Here is a 20739-nt window from a genome sequence, read left to right on the forward strand (position 1 = left end):
GTAACATCTAATGTGCCCTCTGCCCCGTGAAGACGGCTGTGCTTGCCAGAGGACCGTCCTTGTCGCTTTCGACTGGGGCAGCAGGTGGGAGGAGAGGTTATGGCTGCGAACCTAAACCTGGAATCCGGGAGAACCCATCCCCTCACAGAAGCCGAAAATTGACAAATCCCTGCCTCACCCCACTTCCCATTCACACGGATGTTCAAGCCTAGGTCTCCAGGTCTAGGGCTCAAGGTGGAGTTAGGTCTTGAGTCAGCCTGGCATGAGCCTACCTGGCCCCAGGAGAGGCCAGCTTGTCCAGAGGTGAGACCTGGGTCACAACCCATTGCCCTGCCTCCAATGTCAGGTATCCTTTCCCATCACGTCTCACACGTGGGGCCCGGCCAGGGCTAAGGCCATGCCACGCTGAGCCTAGTGTTGGAGCCACCTAGAGGCAGGGCAGAAGAAAAAGAATTTAGAGGTTTCTCACTGCTAGAGAAGAGGGGAGCGACGTTAGGGAGAGGAGGAGCTGGAGGGACCCTCACATTGGCAGCCTCTCTCTCTCTCTGTGCTAGGTGAGGGAGGCCACAGGTGTCACCAAGGACTGGACGGTTCTAGAACAGGCCCCTAACATTTTGCTTCTTCTGAGATGGCTCCTCTAGTGGGGCCCTCAGCATCAGGACAGGCCCTTTACCCAGGTCTTCCCTCCAGAGGCAGCCCCCGGCCCCCGACCCTCACAGGTCCTCACTAAGACAGGAGGCCCAGAACCGACTACTCTGCAGCCTGGGAAAGCCAGAGGGTCAGGCTGCCGCGACCACTCTCAAAGCAAATGACATTGCAGACTTCCTTTGCCATGCCCTACCTGTTTTACTTTCACTGATTGACCTCCATCTAACTGGCCAGGCCCCCTCCCCAGCCAGGAAGACTCCCACAGGCAGAGTGGAGGCCCTTGAGGGAACTGGGAGCCCAGAGTTTTTTAATTGGAGGTAATTAGTTAATCTATGCTGAAAGCATTGGGAGAGGGGAGGGCTTTGGCCTAAAAGGCTCAAACTCTGGCACTCTCTGTAGAGTGTCTTGAGATCAGATCTGAAGCCCGTACACCCACTTAAAAAATACATCCCTCTTCTGCCCTAGCAAGGCCAAGAGCACAAGAAAAAATAAAATAAAAAGCCAGGCGTGGTGATGCACTCCTTTAATACACAGTACTTGGGAGACAGAGGTAGGAGGATTACCTAGTTCGAGGCCATCCTGAGACTACATAGAGAGAGTTCCAGGTCAGCCTGGGCTACAGCAAGCCTCCCTCAAAAAAAAAAAAAAAAAAAAAAAAAAAAAAAAAAAACAGGGCTGGAGAGATGGTTTAGCTGTGAGCTTGCCTGTGAAGGTTCGATTCCCCAGGACCCACATAAGCCAGATGCACACGGCTCATGCATCTGGAGTTTGTTTGCAGTGGCTGAAGGCCCATTCTCTCTCTATCTGCCCCTCTCTTTCTCTCTCAAATAAATAAAATAAATTTTAAAAAGAAAAGAAAAGCGAGTTTCTTGGGGGGGGGGGTGTGGAGACAACGTTTTTGAGGCTAGGCCCGTGTGGACTGACAGAAAGAGAGGCTGGGGGAAGGGCAGAGGAGTGCATAGAACCCGAGATACCTCTACCTCCACCCCAGCCAAGGTCATCCTAAGCCACTGCTGCCCATCCTAAACGCAGCAGCGCCCCAAGGCTAACTTTGCGGGTCCCGCCGTTTGGAGGAAAGTTGGGGGGTGGGGTGGGCGCCAGAGCCTTTTGGGGGCGAGTGGGGGTGGAGACGGGGGTGGGGGCGTGTCCTCGGGGCCCCGGGCAGGCAGCGTGGCGGGGACTCTGGCCGACAGCCTCCCGCGCGGCACCGAGCAGCTGACCGAGCCGCTGGCCGCCGGCCAAGTCGCGGCGGGCCCGGGGCCGCGAGCAGCAACGTGCGGCGCGGCATGTCGCGGGCGGGCGGGCGCGGAGACGGGGCACGGTGGGGGCGGGCCTGCGCGCCTCCTCCCCTCCCCGCTAGCGCCCATTCATAAAACCCCGAGACATTGCCCGGGCCTGGCAGCCTTGGACTCCTAATTGCAAACTCATTAAGGAGTTTTTGCATCTCATTTACATGGGAATCATTTCCTGGCCCTCAACAGAGAACTCCACTCTCCCATCCATGGGCGCGCTTCTTGTGCCCGGTTTTACCCATCCGCAGTCTGAGAGAGGAGGAAAGTGGGGGGGGGGGAAGGAGGGCGGGAGGTGGGGGGGTGGTCTTTCTCTGGCCCAGCACATCCACGCTTGCTTCCTATTATTTGGAACCTGAAAGGGGGAAGGGGTTGGCAGAGCACCCACCCTTGCTCCGCCCTGCCTGTGCCCCAGGTGAGCTGGCACTGCCCCAGTGGGTCCCAAGTGAGGGAGGTGCCCGCCAAGTCATTTGCCCCCCGGCCTGGCCATGCCCAGGGAAGGGAGGAGGCGGTCGGCATTGGTCCGAAGCAGCTGGTTGTACCTGGCAGCAGAAGGGCTGGTGGGTGAGGCTGTTCGTGCCCAGCCTCACGTACTTCCCTGCTACAGGACTCTCTCACCCCCACAACCCTCACCCTACAGAACAGGCTCTTAGTGACTCCCGAGAAACAGACACCCAGTCACAGAGCACAAAAGCACCCACACTGGGCCGGCGGTCATGTCTACCACCCTGGCAGCCACCCTTGACAGATGCCTTCATAAGCCATTTTGTCCTTCTGCAAGAGGGCACCAGGGGAGGGGGTAGGAAGAGACTTGTCCCGAGACTTCTCTGAGGAAGAGGGTCCACAGTGGGGTTTCCTGCACACCCTACATGTAGCCTCTTGCATCCCCTTTTTTGCAACCCATGACAGAAGCCCCAAGGGCTGGGCCCTACATGAGGACCTGCCCAGGGACCTCAACCCAGAAGGAGAGCGAAGTTGCAGGCTCCATCCTTTCTGTCCCAAGTGTGTGTGGTGGAGAAGGTACTCCCAATGTCCCCAGTGTCCCGCGGGGACATTTTTAACTCGGGAACGGAGTACAATTGCCTGAAGTCCGTGAAATCTGACTTGACCTGGGGACACAACCTCCTGCTTCTGTATGACCTGGAACAGGGCAAAATAGATCACAACGTTGTCAGCATCCAAGTATAAGATAAAAACCGGCTGTTTGGGGCTGAGAATATAGCTCAGTTGGTAGAGTGCCTGCCTAGCATGCTCAAGGTGTCTGGTTCGATCCCCAGCGCCGCATAAAATTGGGCATGGTGGCAAAAAACCTTTAACTGTAGAACTCGGGAGGTGGAGCCAAGTGGATCAGAGGTTCAAAGTCACCCTCGGCTACATTGTGAGTTCAAGGCCAGCCTAGACTATATGAGACCCTATGGCAAATAAAAAGGAGGAGTGGCAAGTCCCTCCCAGATCTTTCCATGCTTCCTGCCTGTGGTGCCTCCCTCCCATGTTCCGTGGACCATGTGTCTGGTATAGGCACACTGGGAGAAAGTACTAGAACACCCATTCATTCTTCATTTCACCCTTTATTTTTTCATTTCACTTGAATATATTTCTCAAGATAAGCAATATAAAAAAATTCGCCAACATTTTAAAAAATATTTTTATTTATTTACTTATTAAAGAGAAGGGGAGAGAGGAAGGGAGGGAGGGGGAGAATGGGCATGCCTGGGCCTCTAGTCACTGCAAATGGAACACTCCAGATGCATGCACCAACATGTGCATTTGGTTGACATGGATTCTAGGGAATCGAACCTGGGATCTTTAGGCTTCACAGGCAAGCACCTTAACTGCTAAGCCATCTCTCCAGCTCTCAACAATTATTTTATTATTATTATTAGGGGCATGCAATCAAGGTGCTTGCCTGCAAAGCCTAAGGACCCAGGTTCAATTGTCCAATACCCATGCAAAGCCACATGCACAGAGTGGCACATGCATCTGGGGTTCGTTTGCAGTTGCAGGAAGCCCTGGCACACCCATATTCTTCCTCCCTCCCTGCCTCTCTCCCTCTCTTTCTGCTTGCAAATAACTTTTTATTTATTTATTTTTTTTTTTAAGAAAAACACCTTGCGAAGTCTCTGGTGTAGATTTCCAACGGGGCAGTTGTAGGCAGGGGCTGGCTTATCTAGCTCATCTAAATCTCTGGCCTGAAACAAAATGAGCTCGGAGCCTGAGAAGGAGCAGGCATCAGGGACAGAGTGGAGACGGAACAAAGGGAACAAAGTCCACCCCAGAAGTGACAGGTGAAGAGACTGAAGAGACTGGGGTGGGGAGGTTACGCGGAGGAGTCCATGAGCAGGCAGAGTCACTCACAGGTCCTGTGTCTACAGCCCATGCTCAATACTCAACACCCCAAAACACACACCAGCACCCCCTCTTCCACCTGCTGGGCTCTTTTTGTTATTGTTGTTTTCATTTCAACCGTATGCTTTATTTATTTCGGTTTTTTCAAGGGAAGGTCTCACTCTAGCCTAGGCTGACCTAGAACTCACTCTGTAGTCTCAGGGTGGCCTTGAACTCACGGTGATCCTCCTACCTCTGCCTCCCGAGTGCTGGGATTAAAGGCGTGCGCCCGGCGGGTGACTGAAGAAAATAGCCAAGTAGTGCTGTCATCCACCACAACTCTCCCAACCTGACAGGAGGTCTGATCTAAGCTTGACATCCCAGAAATCTCCAGAAACTCATCTGTTGTGGAAGAATTTTAAAAAATAGGGTCAGGGCGGGAAGATTGTTCAGCAGTTAAAGGCACTTGCTTGCAAAGTTTGCTGGCCTGGGTTTGATTGCCCAGCTCCCACTTAAAAGCCAGATGCACAAAGTGGTGCATGCATCTAGATAGAGTTCCTTTGCAGAGGCAAGAGGCCCTGGAATGCCCATTCTCTTCCTCTCTCCTCCCTCTCCCTCTCCCCCTCCATCCCTCCCTCCCTCTCTCTCTCTCTCTCTCTCTCTTTCTGTCTCTGTCTTTCTTCCCTCTCAAATAAATAAAACAGAGCCCCCATTCAGAATCTATAAATGACCCCAATTTTGTTCACAAGAGTTTCCCAACTTTCACACAGCGGGAGCTCTCTGTACTTCCCTCTCTTTCCTTCTCCTAATCTAATAAAGTCTCTCTAAACCTTAAAATAAATAAATAAAATAGTTTTCAAAAGAATTTAGAGCCAGGCATGGTGGCGCATGCCTTTAATCTCAGCACTCAGGAGACAGAGGTAGGAGGATTGCTGTGAGTTTGAAGCCACTCCGAGACTCCATAGTGAATTCCAGGTCAGCCTGGGCTAGAGCAAGACCCTACCACGAAAAAGAAAAAAATAAATGACAACAATAATTTAGGTTCTAGATAGCCCTCAGTCCTCTAGGTGAGAGACAGGTATGAGCCCAGCTTCCTCACTCGGAACGCGGGGCTTACATACTATACCTGCTGTATAATCATTATGAATACTTTCTGGCCTGATGGTGCACAGGATCTGGCCCAGGGTGAGGATTCAATTAGAGTCTTCTCTGAGTGCAGCCAGTGCTGCATACTCAACCCTCATGTATTCTGGGACGGTGTAGAAAAGATCACAAAATTTGGGGACAGCAGAATCTGAATCTTTCCCAGACCATCCAGGTCATTGGAGAGTCGCGGTAGACATGTACGCATTTTCAGTCGGTTCCTGCAAAAACCATGTGGTCATCCTAGCAGTCTCCTGCGTCACACACACACCCCCTTCCTGGTGGATGAGCTCGGGGTTGCCTACAAAGGCTCCGCAAATTCACTTCAAGCATGAGCCGAGGGTGACACCTGGTGGCCATTCTTGTAGCTGCAGGACCCTGCCCAGTGATACACGTGAAAGAAATATCGACTGCGTCCAACCCTTTCCCTGAATCTCTCAACCCTGGCAAGCCAGGGAGCTCTGGGCAGCCACCCTCTACCCAGTCAAGAGCTTTCCAGCCTACTTCAGACCGACCTGGAAAGCACTATGTAGTCCCAGGATGGCTTCGAACTCACAATGATCCTCCTACCTCTGAAAGGAAACTCTAGAAGGTCTTTCTCATCCAGCCCCACCCCCAGGCCAAATGCTGGAGTGGGTCTGGGGGAGATGACTCAGCAGTTTAAGGTGCTTGCTTGGAAGTTCAATGCCCCAGCCCCCATGTAAAGCCAGACACAAAAATGCCACATGCATCCGTGGTTCCCAACAGGACCCATGCCTTGTGTTTGCAGCTCCTTTGCAGTGGCAAGAGATGCTGTCTCAAAGAAGACAGGGCACAGACACCCCAAAGTTGTCCTCTGACATTCACACCTGTGCCCCCCACAAACATGTAGATCATATTTTATTTTATTTTATTTATTTGCAAGCAGAGAGAGTTAGAGAGACAAAGAGAATGGGCACTCCAGGGCCTCTAGCTGCTGCAAATGAACTCCAGATGCATGTGAGTACTGAGGAATCGAACCCGGGTCATTAGGTTTTTGCAGGCAAGCACTTTAATTACTGAGCCATCTCTCCAACCCCAATAATATTATTTATTTATTTATGCATTTATTTATTTATTTACTTGAGAGTGACAGCGAAAGAGGCAGAGAGAGAGAGAAAGAATAGGTGCTCCAGGGCTTCCAGCCACTGCAAACAAACTCCAGACGCTTGGGCCCCCTTGTGCATCTGGCTAACATGGGTCCTGGAGAGTCAAGCCTCAAACCGGGGTCCTTAGACTTCACAGGCAAGCGCTCAACTGCTAAGCCATCTCTCCAGCCCAGTAATTTTTAAAAATGTTTTTACTAGCTGGGTGTGGTGGTGCATGCCTTTAATCCCAGCACTCAGGAAGCAGAAGTAGGGGGATCACCATAAATTTGAGGCCAGCCTGAGACACATAGTGAATTCCAGGTCAGCCTGGGCTAGAGGGAGAGCCTGCTTTGAAAAACCAAAAGAAAATTTATTTACTTACTTACAGAGAAAGAAGAGAGACGGAAAATGGGCACACTGGGGCCTCCAGCCACTGCAAATGAGCTTCAGATACACACATCACTTTGAGCATCTGGCTTTTTGTAGGTACTGGGGAATCAAACCCCAGTCAACCGGCTTTGCAGGCAAACACTTTAACTGTTGAACCATCTTTCCAGCCCTCAATAATATATTTTTTTAGTTTTTAAAAATATTTTTATTATTTTTGGGCTGGGGAAATGGCTTAGCACTTAAGGCGCTTGCCTGAAAAGCCAAAGGACCTCAGTTCAATTCCCCAGGACCCACATAAGCCAGGTGCACAAGGTAGCGCACGCGTCTGGAGTTCGTTTGCAGTGGCTGGAGGCCCTGGCACACCCATTCTCTTTCTCTCTCTCTCTCTCTCTCCCTCTGCTTCTTTCTCTCTCGTCTCTCAAATAAATTTTTTAAAAAACTTTTAAAAAATTCTATTTTTATTTATTTATTTGAGAGAGCGAGAGAGAAAGAGAGAGCAAAAGAGAGAATGGGTGCACCAGGGCCTGCAGCCAGTGAAGACAGACTCTAGATGCATACTCCACCTTGTGCATCTGGCTTACATAGGTCCTGGGGAATTGAACGTGGGTCCTTTGGCTTTGCAGGCAAGCACCTTAACTACTAAGCAATCTCTCCAGCCCAATGATAATTTTGTAATGCATATGCTTTCAAAAAAAAAGAAAAGAAAAAGCAGGAAGGGCTACCCTTCTCCCAAGTTCTCCTGCTGACAGACCTCCCCTCCTTCCGTTCTCATCACTAATTCCTATTATTACCACAAAGAGGCAAGCCGGCCACAGAGAGACAAGCAGCTCTCTTAGGACCACACAGCTCCTCGGTGCCCAGATGAAATAAAAAGAAGTGACAGGGCTGGCCGTGGTGGCACACACCTTGAATCCTAGCATTTAGGAGGCAGAGGTAGGAGAATCACTGTGAGTTCGAGGCCAGCCTGAGACTACATAGTGAGTTCCAGGTCAGCCTGGGCTAGAACAGGACCCTACCTCGAAAAACAAGAAAAGAGGCGAGAGCAGGGCAGCCGAGAAGCCATAGGAGGCCAAGAGGAAGTGGTCTGCCCCAGGCTGAGAAACCACAGGTTCCAACCCAGCTTTGCCTCAGCTAGTAGGATGACCTTCATCAAGGGCTGGCCACTCACTGAGCCTCAGTTTCCTCAATTGTACCACGGAGAAGAGGAAGAGAAGAAGTGGTTCTCAAGCTGGCTGCCTGTGGGCATCACTTGGGCAGGTTTCCTAACTCCCCAAGCCTGTCCAGCCCCGACTGAATAAACCAAAATCAGCATGAGTGGGGCAGAGGCAAGGGGAGTTTTCAGAATCTTTCTAGGTGATTCTCTGTGTAGCTAGGGTTAAGAATGGGGTCTCAGTCTAGAGAGATAGCTCAGAGGTTAAGGCGCTTACTTGCCAAGCCTGACAGCCCGCGGTCGGTACCCACGTAAAGCCAGATGCATCAAGTGATGCTTGTATCTGGAGTTCATTTGCAGTGGCAAAAAAGCCCTGGTATGCCTATTCTCTCATTCATTCTCTCTCTCTCTATCTCCATCTCTCTCTCTCTCCCCCACTCCCTCCCTCCCTATCTCTTTCTCTGCCTCTCCCCCCCCCCACACACACACACTTCTTTCTCTGTTTCAAACAAATAATAAAAATATGTTTTAAAAAAGAATGGAAGCCGGGCGTGGTGGTGCACGCCTTTAATCCCAGCACTCGGGAGGCAGAGGTAGGAGGATCTCCATGAGTTTGAGGCCACTCTGAGACTACACAGTGAATTCCAGGTCAGCCTGGACTAGAGAGAGACCCTACCTCAAAAAACCAAAAATAAAAATTTTAAAAACTGGGGGCTGGAGAGATGGCTTAGTAGTTAAGTGCTTGCCTGTGAAGCCTAAGGACCCCAGTCCGAGCCTTGATTCCCCAGGATCCATGTGGCGCATACATCTGGAGTTCATTTACAGTGGCTGGAGGCCCTGGCGAGCCCATTCTCTCACACTCACTTCCTCTTTCGCTGTCAAATAAATAAGTAAATAAAAATTAAATATTTTTTTTAAAAAAAGAAAGAAACCAGGCATGGTAGCACACACCTTTAATCCTAGCATTTAGGAGGATTGCCATGTGTTCAAGGCCATCCCGAGACTATAGTGAATTCCAGGTCAACCTGGGATAGAGCGAGACAGTACTCTGGAAAACCAAAAAAAAAGAAAAAAAAAAAAGTAACTCTAGGAGTTTCCCATCTTCAGACTCCTCTACCCTCCAGAAGTCATCACCCTTGGGCTCTTCTTTATCTCCAGAGAAACCATCTTTATTTGTCCACCCAGATCCATAGGATAAAGTTCCTCCTCGCCGCCCCCCCCCACCCCGTGGGGGGCACAGCCATACTTTTCCAGAGATACCACAACAAGCTTGAGTCTCTGACCCCAGGCCTGGCCTTTGGGGTGGGGGAGGGAAGGCCACAAGGAGCTTAACCCCAACAGGATGAAGGCGCCTAATTAGGGTCAGGCGGTTGGCTCAGCCTGCGGAAATCCCCAGCTTAATAAGGATGGGGGGGTTCTGCCTGGGAGAGGGGCTATGAACAGAAGTGGGGGACATAAGATGCCAGGCATGCCAAGACCCCAGGACCTAAGTCCCAGCCAAGCCCTGAAACAGCCTGTGAGGGTCACAGTTCCTTCCCACTGGGGACATCAACCCCCATTGAGGGAAGGAAGGCTGGACTGTCGGGCCTCCAGCCCAGAGGTTCTGCTGCCCCGCTCCCTTAGGCCGGGGTGCACCCGGATCACCGGGACCCCAGGCTTCAGACAGGAGGCGGAGGACCACGGTGGGAAAGGCCAGCGTGAACATTCCCAGGGTGACCCAGGCTGCCCTGCCCTCACTTTCTACTGTGGAATGTGACACCCAGGGGATGAAATAAGGAAGGGAGAGGACCTTGCCTGGGGGGGGGGGACGGAGAAGGGGGGGACTTTCCAGGCCCTCCAAAGGTCCTCCAGGAGGTGGCAGCTACAGAGAAAGGCCTCCTACCCCCTTACCCCCTGGGTTTACTGCTGAGATGCACCCTGCACCCAAGGCCTCAGGATGAGTCAGCTAGGTGGGCCCTAGCACCCACTGCATGATCAATCACCCTTGCCAACCCACATACACTGGAGGAAGCAGGTCAACAGTGGTTAAGGTTGCTGGGCGCAGTGGCGCACACCTTTAATCCCAGCACTTGGGAGGCAGAGGTTGGAGGATTGCTGTGAGTTCGAGGCCACCCTGAAACTACTGAGTGAATTCCAGGTCAGTCTGTGCTGCGAGACCCTACCTTGAAAAAAAAAAAAGTGGCTAGGGCCCTCTCTCTTCCTTTTGCCTTGTGACCTGGCCGGAGCATCCACGTGACTATCCACCCCTCCTTCCCAGCCTGGCTGGAAAGGGGAGAGTGCTTACCTTGACTTCGGTATCTTTCTTCTGGCCGTCTATCTGCATCATGCTCTGTGGATACCCTCTCACTTTGACTATATGTAAGATTTATCTTTGATCTCTGAGTGCTTCACTTTTTCTTTTTTTTTTTTTTTTTTTTTTTTGAGATAGGGTCTCACTCTAGCCCAGGTTGACCTGGAATTCACTGTGCAGTCTTAGGCTGGCCTTGAAGTCACAGCAATTCTCCTACCTCTGCCTCCTGAGTTCTGGGATTAAAGGCATACATCTTCATGCCAGGCCTTTCACTATTTCTTATTTATCCAATTTATTTTTTGATCTAATTTATTTATTTGTAAGCACAGAGAGAGAGAGATTGAGAGAGAGAGAGAGAATGGGCATGCCAGGGTTTCCAGCCACTGCAAATGAACTCCAGACACATGTGCCACTTTGTGCATCTGGCTTTATGTGGGCACTAGGGAATCGAACCTGGGCCATTAGGTTTTGCAGACAATTGCCTTAGCCGCTGAGACATCTCTCCAGCCAGTTTTACTATTTCTTAATCTTCTCTGGTCTGTTATTTGAAAGGGCTTCTATGTCTGATCTTCCACATGTGTGTGGAACTGCCCCAGCCTTTTCCTAGATACCAATTTCCCCAAAATAAAGCTCTCAAATTGTGATTTCTCTCTAAATAAACTCATTAATGTGTAACTTTATTTTTTTGTTTATTTTTATTTATTTGAGAGTGGCAGACAGAGAGAGAAAGAGGCAGAGAGAGAGAGAGAGAGAGAATGGGCATTCCAGGGCCTCCAGCCACTGCAAATGAACTCCAGATGCATACACCACCTTGTGCATCTGGCTTATGTGGGTCCTGGGGAATTGAGCCTCGAACAGGGGTCCTTGGGCTTCATAGGCAAGCGCTTAACTGTTAAGCCGTTTCTCCAGCCCTGTAACTTTATTTTAAAAAGTGACTAAGGTCACACTGGTGAGAACTTCACACAGTGCAGAGTATGGGAAACACTAGTGGGGTGGAGTGTGGAACACAGACGTCCTCTCCTCCTCTGGGCTGGGCCCATGAGCTACTCAGCTGCACATGCAAACAGAGACACACGGAGGTGTGGGCATCCGCTCCAGTCCCTGCCCCTTCTCAACATTCAGATAACCCAGTAGTAGGCCCTGGTAGGACAGGCATGTGCCAGGGCAGTTGCCAAGACCCAGGGCTCTTGGCTTGCTGAATCCTAAAGGATGACCTGTGAGTCGCTCTGCTCAGCCTCTGGAAGGGGGGACCCTGGCTTTTGTGAGAAGCAGCCATTGCTGATGCTCCAGGGAGGCTGAGGACACTGCAGAGAGATACGGGAAATAAGAGACGTTCCAGAGAGACTTGTAGGATTAGATCAGGTAAGGGGGTGGGCCGGGAAGAGAGAGGCAGAAAGCCTCAAGGACGGAAAAGTGGAGAGAAGGCATCGTCAAAGGATGCTAGGAGCCGGGCGTGGTGGCGCATACCTCTAATCCCAGCACTCTGGAGGCAGAAGGAGGAGGATCACGGTGAATTTGAGGCCAGCCTGGGACTGCAGAATGAGTTACAGGTCAGGCTAGGCTAGAGTGAGACCCAACTTTCAAAACTCAAATAAATAAATAAATGCATGCATACATACATAGCAAAATGGACTCCGGAGCAGCCAGAGTCACATAGGTTCAGATCCTTGCCCTGCCACTTACGTGCTGGGTAACCTGGACAGGTGGCTGACCTGCTCTGAGTCCCTTAGCATCACCTGCAAAGACAAGTGAGGGTCCTCAGTAGGAAGCACTCAGCTCATACCCAGCGCTCCAGATCCCACAGTGCACACAACCTGTCCACAGGGTAGCTGTGAGGCAGCAGGGGACCCTGGAGACCCCTTGTCACAGGCCCTGTTGACCTCAAGCCAGCTCCTCAGTGCCTAAGCCACTCTGCGCTGCTCAGGATGCAAAGCCAGGGAACTGAGACCCTCAAACCGTGACAGCCCCCCGTCCCCGACACAGATGGGGAAATCTCAGTTCCTATTGGACAAAAAGCTTTCCGCTAAGGTCACACTGAGTCCTGGAGAACTCCTGTGCTTCCTCCAAAGCTCCGGTGGACAGAAGACATGGCCCCTGGGATGTCCTCCCTAACCGGCAACGGCAGACCTGCTCAGTGGCCTGGCTGGGCCACCACCCTGGTTTATGTACGCAGTGATGTGTTACCACAACAAGGAGCCAGGGGCCAGGTTTTCTTTAAGTTGGTGACCTCAAACCTGATGCCATGATCCAGCCTAGCACAAGTCTGAAACTAGCCCAACCCGCTGACCTTGCTAGGCAGAGGACCCTCCCCTCCACCCCCAGGCACAGAGTCAGGGCCTTAGGCACCGCCTGGTCACCTTGGCCAACCGTCGTCCCGCCCCAGCTCCTGGGCCCCGTGTTAAGCACAAGTTCCTGGCGCAGGCTGTACCTTGTTCCCTGACACCTGGCATTTAGCAAAAGGGCAGGGACAGCGAGAAGGGCACCGTCCACTCCTGAAGAGGCAGGCAGGAAGGAGAGGTGTCACATTGCAAAGTGCCCAAAGACGACAGAATGACAGCGGATGCTTGGAGAGTCAACGCTGACCAAAGAGTCACACTAGACGAAGTAAGGAGGCTCCGCGGGCTAACCAGAGACCCGACCCCAGGTGCGGACAAGAGGACAGCTGGCGGCTGAAGGAGACAAAGCCAGTGCTAACCAAACAAGAAGAAAACCCAAGCATGGTAGCTCTGTAACCCCAGGAGGATTGCCAGGAGTTCAAGGCCAACCTGGACTACATTGTGTGTTTCAGGCCAGACTGGATTCGGGCTACTGAGTGAGACTCTCAAAAAAAAAAAAAAAAAAAAAAAAAAAAAAAAAAGCGCACACCTTTAATCCCAGCACTTGGGAGGCAGCAGTAGGAGGATCATCATGAGTTCGAGGCCACCCTGAGACTACATAGTGAATTCCAGGTCAGCCTGAGCTACAGTGAGACCCTACCTCAAAAAAACAAAAAATAAATAAATAAAATACAATAAAATTTAAAAAGCAGAGGAAGGCCAGGTGTGGCACATGCCTTTAATCCCACCACTTACTTGGGAGGCAGAGGTAGGAGGATCGCCAAGAGTCCGAGGCCACCCTGAGACTACATAGTGAATATATATATATATATATATATATATATATATATATATATATATATATTTGTTGTTGTTGTTGTTGTTTGTTTTTGTTTTTCGAGGTAGGGTCTACATAGAACTCGTAGTCATGGTGATGCTCCTATCTCTGCCTCTCGCGTGCTGGGATTAAAGTCCAAAGCCTTTATCTTTAGATACAATCCTGAAATATCTGTGAAGTGATAAGCTGTTTTGGCATGATTCAAAATAACCTAGAGGTTGGGGATAGGAAGGGGGTGAGGCCCCACTGAATGGGAATGGCCCATGCCTCACTACACTTAATTCTCTACCCATGCGTACGGTGAAGAGTTTCCATATAAAAACTGTAAGCATCTAGGGAGATGACTGAGCAGTTAAAGGTGCTGGCTTGCAAAGCCTGTGGGCCTAGGTTCAACTCCCCAGTACCTACATAAAGCCAGATGAACAAAGTGGCATATGAGTCTGGAATTTGTTTACAATGGCAGGGAGCCCTGGCATGCCCATATTCATTCCTTCTCTCTCTCTCTCTCTCTGTCTGTCTTTCTCTCTGTGTCAAATAAATTAAAAAATATATTTATTTTGGCTGTGTGTGGTGGCTCACACCTTTAATCCCAGCACTTGGGAGGCAGAGGTAGGAGGATTACGTGAGTTCAACTACATATATATATATAGTTTGTTTGTTTTCTGAGGGAGGGTCTCACTCTAGCCCAAACTGGCCTGCGCTCACAGCCATCCTCCTACCTCTGCCTCCCCAGCACTGGAATTAAAGGCATGCACCACCACATCCGGCTAAGAAAAAAAAAAATTTTTTTTTCTTTCTTTCTTTCTTTCTTGAAAGCGACAGAGAGAAGGAGAGAGAGAGACAGGAATAGAGAATCGGAGCGCCAGGGCTCTTCTAGCCACTGCAAACGAACTCCAGATGTGTGCGCCCCCTTGTGCATCTGGCTAACGTGGGTGCTGGGGAATCGAGCCTCGAACCGGTGTCCTTAGGCTTCACAGGCAAGCGCTTAACCGCTAAGCCATTTCTCCAGCCAAAAAAATTTTTTTCTTAAGAAAAACTTTAAACACAAAAGTGCTCCCACTGGCTGAAGAGATGACTCAATTGTTAAGGCATTCATTTGCCTGCAAAGCCTGATGATCCAAGTTTGACTGCCCACAACCCACACAAAACCAGCTGCACAAAGTGGCACATGAGTCTGGAGTTCATTTGCAGTGGCTAGAGGTACTGGCGCGTCCATTCTCTCTCTCCCTCTTTCTCTCTGTCAGTCTCTGCTTGCAAAAAATTTTTAAAAAATTGTTTTTAAAGTGCTCCCAGTAAGGAAGTTTCTGGCATAAGGAAATAAGACCTTCACAAGGGAGCCGGGGGTCTAAAGGGAGATAATCTGCTCCCTGACATTTACGTGGCTAAAACTTCTTGCTGCTTCTCAACAGCGCCGCCCTCAGGCTTGTCCCTGTCTCTGCAGGTCAGGGCTCCTCACGGTCATGAGTCTTGTTGAGCCCCACCTTGCACGTGGCCTTGGCACCTCACCCAACACCTGCCTCCAACAGGAAACGCTGGTTATGATCATGGGGAGATGGCCACTGCCCAGCCTCCCAGGCCAGCCTGTAGCTCCTCATGGCCAGAACTCTAAGCTGAGCACCAGGTGAGCTGAGGATCAAATGAAGCAACGTTTGTTTAGCGAGTGCCTATAAAAGTCACCAGGACCGGGAGAGGAAGCTGCCAAGGTCACACCGGCAGGTAGCACAGAGTTGGGCTTTGCACAGCTGCAGGGCACCAGGCCAGCTCCACCCGCCCTCCGTGAGGCGGGCAGACCGCACAGTGTCTCTCATTCATTGTCAGGGTGGTGACCCTGGTACACGTTTCCCCTCCGTCACTCCCAGGTCCCAGTGGCCAAAGCGCTCAGACAAGGGAGTGCCAGGACACCTGTGTGGGAAAGATGCAAGCCAGGGAGGAGGTCTGGGACAAAGGTGGCAAGAGCTTTTGTTTCCCCCAGGGACAAAGAAGGACGCAGAGACATCCAGCTGGGCGTGGTGGCGCCCGCCTTTAATCCCAGCACTCGGGAGGCAGAGGTAGGAGGATGGCTGTGAGTTCGAGCCCACCCTGAGACTACATAGTGAATTCCAGGTCAGCCTAGGCTAGAGTGAGACCCTACCTCAAAAAATAAAAAAATAAAAAACAGACATCTGGAGAATATGCCCAGGTGGGAAAGGCTCTTTTGGGAACTGCTGAGTCCTCAGTCAACAATCTTAGCCTTGTCTGGCCTGTCCTTTCATAAGAATAATAACAATGGCCACTAAAAGTGGGAAGATGGGGGCCAGGTATGGTGGCTCACACCTTTAATCCCAGCACTTGAGGGGCAGAGGCAGAGGCAAGAAGATTGCTATGAGTTCAAGGCCACCATGAGACTACATAGTGAATTCCAGGCAAGCCCAGCCTGGGCTAGAGTGAGACCCTACCTAGAAAAATAAAAAAGTGGGAAGATGGGGGCCTGGAAAGGTGGCTCAGTGGTCAAGGCACTTGCCTGCAAAGCCTAAGGACCAGGTTCAGTTCCCCAGTATCTACATCAAGCCAGATGCACAAGGTGGTACATGCATCTGGAGTTCATTTACAATGGTTAGAGGCCCTGGCACACCAGAGAGAATGGGCAAGAGAAAGAGAGAAGGGGTATGCCATGTCCTTCAGCCTCCGTAAACGAACACCAGGTGCAGGCGCCCCCTTGTGTGCATGTGCAGCAAGGCGTCACTGTGCGTCTGGCTTACATGGGACCTGGAGATTCAAACATGAGCTCTTAGGCTCCGCAGGGCAAGCGCCTTAACCGCTAAGCCATCTCTCCAGCCCCATATTCCCAATTAAAAATATTTTAGGGCTGGAGAGATGGCTTAGCGGTTAAGGCGCTTGCCCTACAAAGCCCAAGCACCCAGGTTTGATTCCCCAGCACCCACATATGCCATATGCACAAGGTGGTGCATGTGTCTGGAATTCATTTGCAGCAGCTGGAGGCCCTCATACACCTGTTCTCTATCTGCCTCTTCCTTCCCCTCCCTTTCTCTCTCTCTTCCTGTTCCTCTTAAATAAGGAAATAAAATAGGGCTGGAGAGATGACTTAGCGGTTAAGGCAATTGCCTGCAAAGCCTAAGGACCCATGTTTTATTCTCCAGATCACACGTAAGCCAGACTCACAAAGGTGAGGCAAGTGCAACGTCGCACATGCCCACTAGGTGGTGTGTCTGTAGTTTGATTGCAGTGGCTGAGGCCCTGATGTGCCAATTCTCTCTCTCTCCTCTCTGCCCCCCCCCCTCTCCCTCTCTCTCTTTCTTGCTCTCTCCAAAAAAATAATAATAGTGCTGGAGAGATGGCATAGTGGTTAAGGCACTTGCCTGTAAAGCCAAAAGACTCAGGTTCAATTCCTCAGGACCCATGTAAGCCAGATGCACAAGATGACACACGCATCTGGAGTTTGTTTACAGTGGCTGGAGGCCCTGGTGTACCCATTCCTTCTCTCTCTCTCTCTCTCTAACAAACAAATTAAAAATAAAATATTAAAAAATAAATACATAACTAATAGATACAATATATTTTTTAAGTGGGAAGATGAGGCTGGAGAAATGACTTAGTGGTTAAGGCGCTTGCCTGCAAAACCTCAGGACTCATGTTCAACTCTCCAGGTCCCATGTAAGCCAGACACCTAGTGACACAAGCAATGTCACACGTGTGCACAAGAGGGCACACACATCTGGAGTTCAGTTGCAGTGGTTGGAGGCCCTGGCATGCCACTTCTCTCTCTCTACCTCTTTGTCTGTTGCTCTCAAATGCCTGGCATGCATGAAGCCCTGGGTTCTATTGGCAACACTACACAGTGAGCTTGGCGGTGCAAGTCTGTAATCCCAGCACTTTGAAGGTTCCAGCAGGACGATCAGACGTTCAAGGGCACCCTCAGCTCCACGGCAAGTTGGAGCCCAGTCTGGGCTCTGTGAGAGCCTGTCTCACAACAAACAAGAAAATAACAACAGTGTTTGATTCTGCGTTGTAGAAGACAATGGGGCCGGGCGTGGTGGCGCACGCCTTTAATCCCAGCACTCTGGAGGCAGAGGTAGGAGGATCGCCGTGAGTTCGAGGCCACCCTGAGACTCCATAGTGAATTCCAGGTCAGCCTGGGCTAGAGTGAGACCCTACCTCGAAAAACCAAATAAAAGACAATGGGGAAGACAGAAAGATGCCAGTAAGGGTACAGTTTAAAGCGGGTGGCTCTGACTGATGGTGCAGGGAACCCAGATTCCCCCCCACCCCTCAAGCTGAGACCTCGCTGTTAAAGGGGGCATGGGGCGGATGCACTTCCAGGACTGTCCACTGGGTGGAAGTAACTAAGCAGTTTGCCCAGGGAGAAAACGGGGGCGGGGGGCGGGGGACGGGGGGCGGGGGGCGGGGGGGAGAAGGGAGGGAGGGCGAGCCTGCCTGGGAAGAGTCCAAAGACGTGGGAAGGGGTTAGAGTTGCCCACAAAAGGCTGACGCTCCCTGTGGAATCAGCCACAAGTCTCCCCAGGAGCCCAACAGCCAGGTGGGCTAAGCTGGTCTCTGGAGCCCCCTGCTGAGAACCTTCACAGAACCTGCTCGATTTTACTCTCTAGGGCGCGCTAGATGGCATTCCAACTCAGGAAAGCCAGGCATGGCGCGAGTGATGGACTTGCTTTGCTTAGAGGCAAAAGATGATGGAGAAATTAGTCACTGAGGAGATGTAAATTAAAACCACAATGAGATACCATTTCACACCCACTGGGATGGCTATCATAAAAACTAAATTTAACAAAATTGAAAACAACAAGTGATGTGGAGAAATGGATTCCCTCGTTATATTGCTAGAGGGAATAGAACAAGGCTGCGGCTGCTGTGTAAACAGATTCGTGGTTCTGCAATAAGATAAACATGTAATTACCATATGATCTCATGACTGACACTCCACACACACACACATACACACCCAAAAAACTGAAAACAGGTGTTCAGACAAAAACTTGTAGGAGGGGCTGGAAAGATCGTCAGAGCCACAGAGTGGAAGGGAATGTCCAGAGGCCTTGCCCCACCCCCTTCCAATGACTGACTGATGCTCTCACACCTCCTAACGTAACCCGCACCCCAGGGGGAATACCAGGGCCCTTAGCGGAATGGGGGCAGGGAGGAGGGAAATGATGGTACTAACGTAGGATATGTCCCTACAAATGCCTACTTAATAAAAAGTAAATAAATAAATCAACTTGTACGAGACTGTTAACAACACTGAACACAACAGGCAAACAGCAGAAAGAATTCAAATGTCCACCAACCCATACATGATAACCCCCGTGTGTGGTACACACACTCAGGGGAATATTACCCACCCATTAAAATGAGTTCAGTAGGCCGGGCGTGGTGGCACATGCCTCTAATCCCAGCACTCGGGAGGCAGAGGTAGGAGGATCGCCAAGAGTTCGAGGCTACTGTGAGACTCCATAGTGAATTCTAGGTCAGCCTGGGCTAGAGTGAGATCCTACCTCAAAAAACCAACAACGACAACAACAACAAAAAAGAAAGAGTTCAGTAGGACTGGAGAGATGGCTCAGTACTTAAGGCACCCATAAAGACTAACAACCCAGGTTCAGTTCCCCAGTACCCATGTAAAGCTGAATGCACAAAGTGGCACATGTGCCTGGAGTTTGTTTGCAGTGACTGGAGGCCCTGGTGTGCCCATTCTCTCTATCTCTCTCTGCTGGGTGTAGTGGTGCATGCCTTTAATCTCAGCACTTGAGAGGCTGAGGTAGAGGGATCATGGTGAGTTAGTTCAAGGCCAGCCTGAGACTACATAGTGAATTCCATGTCAGCCTGGGCTAGAGCAAAACCCTATCTCAAAAGACCAGAAAACAAAACAAAAAAAAGTTCAGTAAACCTGCTTATTATTATTAAAGGATAAACCAACATCTCAGGTAATCTCTATTAATATACATGTGACTATACCTTGCTTTTCCAGGGATCTGTGTCACAAGGGGCATGACTAGCCCAGCCCAAAATGTTTGTCCTCTGTCCTCACCCACCTCACAGTCTTGCCTTGGCCTTGCCCATCCTTTCCCCCCCACCCCTTAAGGTAGGGTCTCTCTCTAGACCAGGCTGACCTGGAACTCCCTTTATACTCCTTTAATCCCAGCACTAGGGAGGTTGAGGTAAAAGGATCACCATGAGTTCAAAGCCAGCCTACGCTACAGATTGAGTTTCAGGTCAGCCTGGGCTTGAATGAGACCCTACCTCAAATAAATAAATAAATTGAAGATGGGCATGATGGCACATGCCTTTAATCCCAGCACTCAGGAGGCAGAGGTAGGAGGATCGCTGTGAGTTCAAGGCCATCCTGAGAATACAGAGTGAATTCCAGGTCAGCCTAGGCTAGAGTGAGACCCTACCTCAGCCAGGCCAAATGAGCCAACGGGTGCAATAGTAGCATGTCTGCTATGGGGGAAACCAACTGCTCTCCAATTAGACTGGAGGCCCGCTCCATGGGAGGGAATACATCCCTGATACTGAAAACCTGTGACAAGGGAAGCCATGAGCCCTAGGGGTGTAATGTCTGCTGGACACTGGATAAATACACACATTATGCTCACCAAACTGGTAAGCATTTTTCTTAATGTTCATACCCATATATTAATGGTCCTCTCACTTTTGGATTAGAGAAGCTTCTCTTTTCAGGTGGTGGCGACCTCTGGGATGACTCAGAGGCACCATCCTACTAAGAAGAAGTGACAGAGGAGTGCTCAGCACTGAGACATCTCTATCACACCTTCCAAGGCTCAGGGTCCATTGTGGAAGAGGTGGCAGAAAGAATGTAAGAGCCAAAGGAAGGGTAGGACTCCTTACAACGTGCTCCCTCCAGACACAAAATGACCTGGATATCCATGACCTCACAGTGCCTGACACTACCTACACAAGACCCTCATAATAAGAGGAGAAGATGGTGACATCAAAATAAAAGAGAGACTGAGAGGGGGAGGGGATATGATGGAGAGTGGAGCTGTGAAGGGGAAAGTGGGAGAGGGAGGAAATTATGGTTCATTGTCTACAGTTATAGAAGTTGTCAATAATAATAAAAAAATTGTGAAGACTTTGGTGGGGGCTGAGGAGATTCTCAATGGGTAAAGTGCTTACCTTGCAAGCATGAGGACCTGAGTTCAATCCCCAGAACCCACATTAAAAAAGAAGTGCCTAGCCAGGCATGGTGGCGCATTTAATCCCAGCACTCAGGAG

This window comes from Jaculus jaculus, chromosome 8, assembly GCF_020740685.1.
Source record: "Jaculus jaculus isolate mJacJac1 chromosome 8, mJacJac1.mat.Y.cur, whole genome shotgun sequence".
NCBI lineage: Eukaryota > Metazoa > Chordata > Mammalia > Rodentia > Dipodidae > Jaculus > Jaculus jaculus.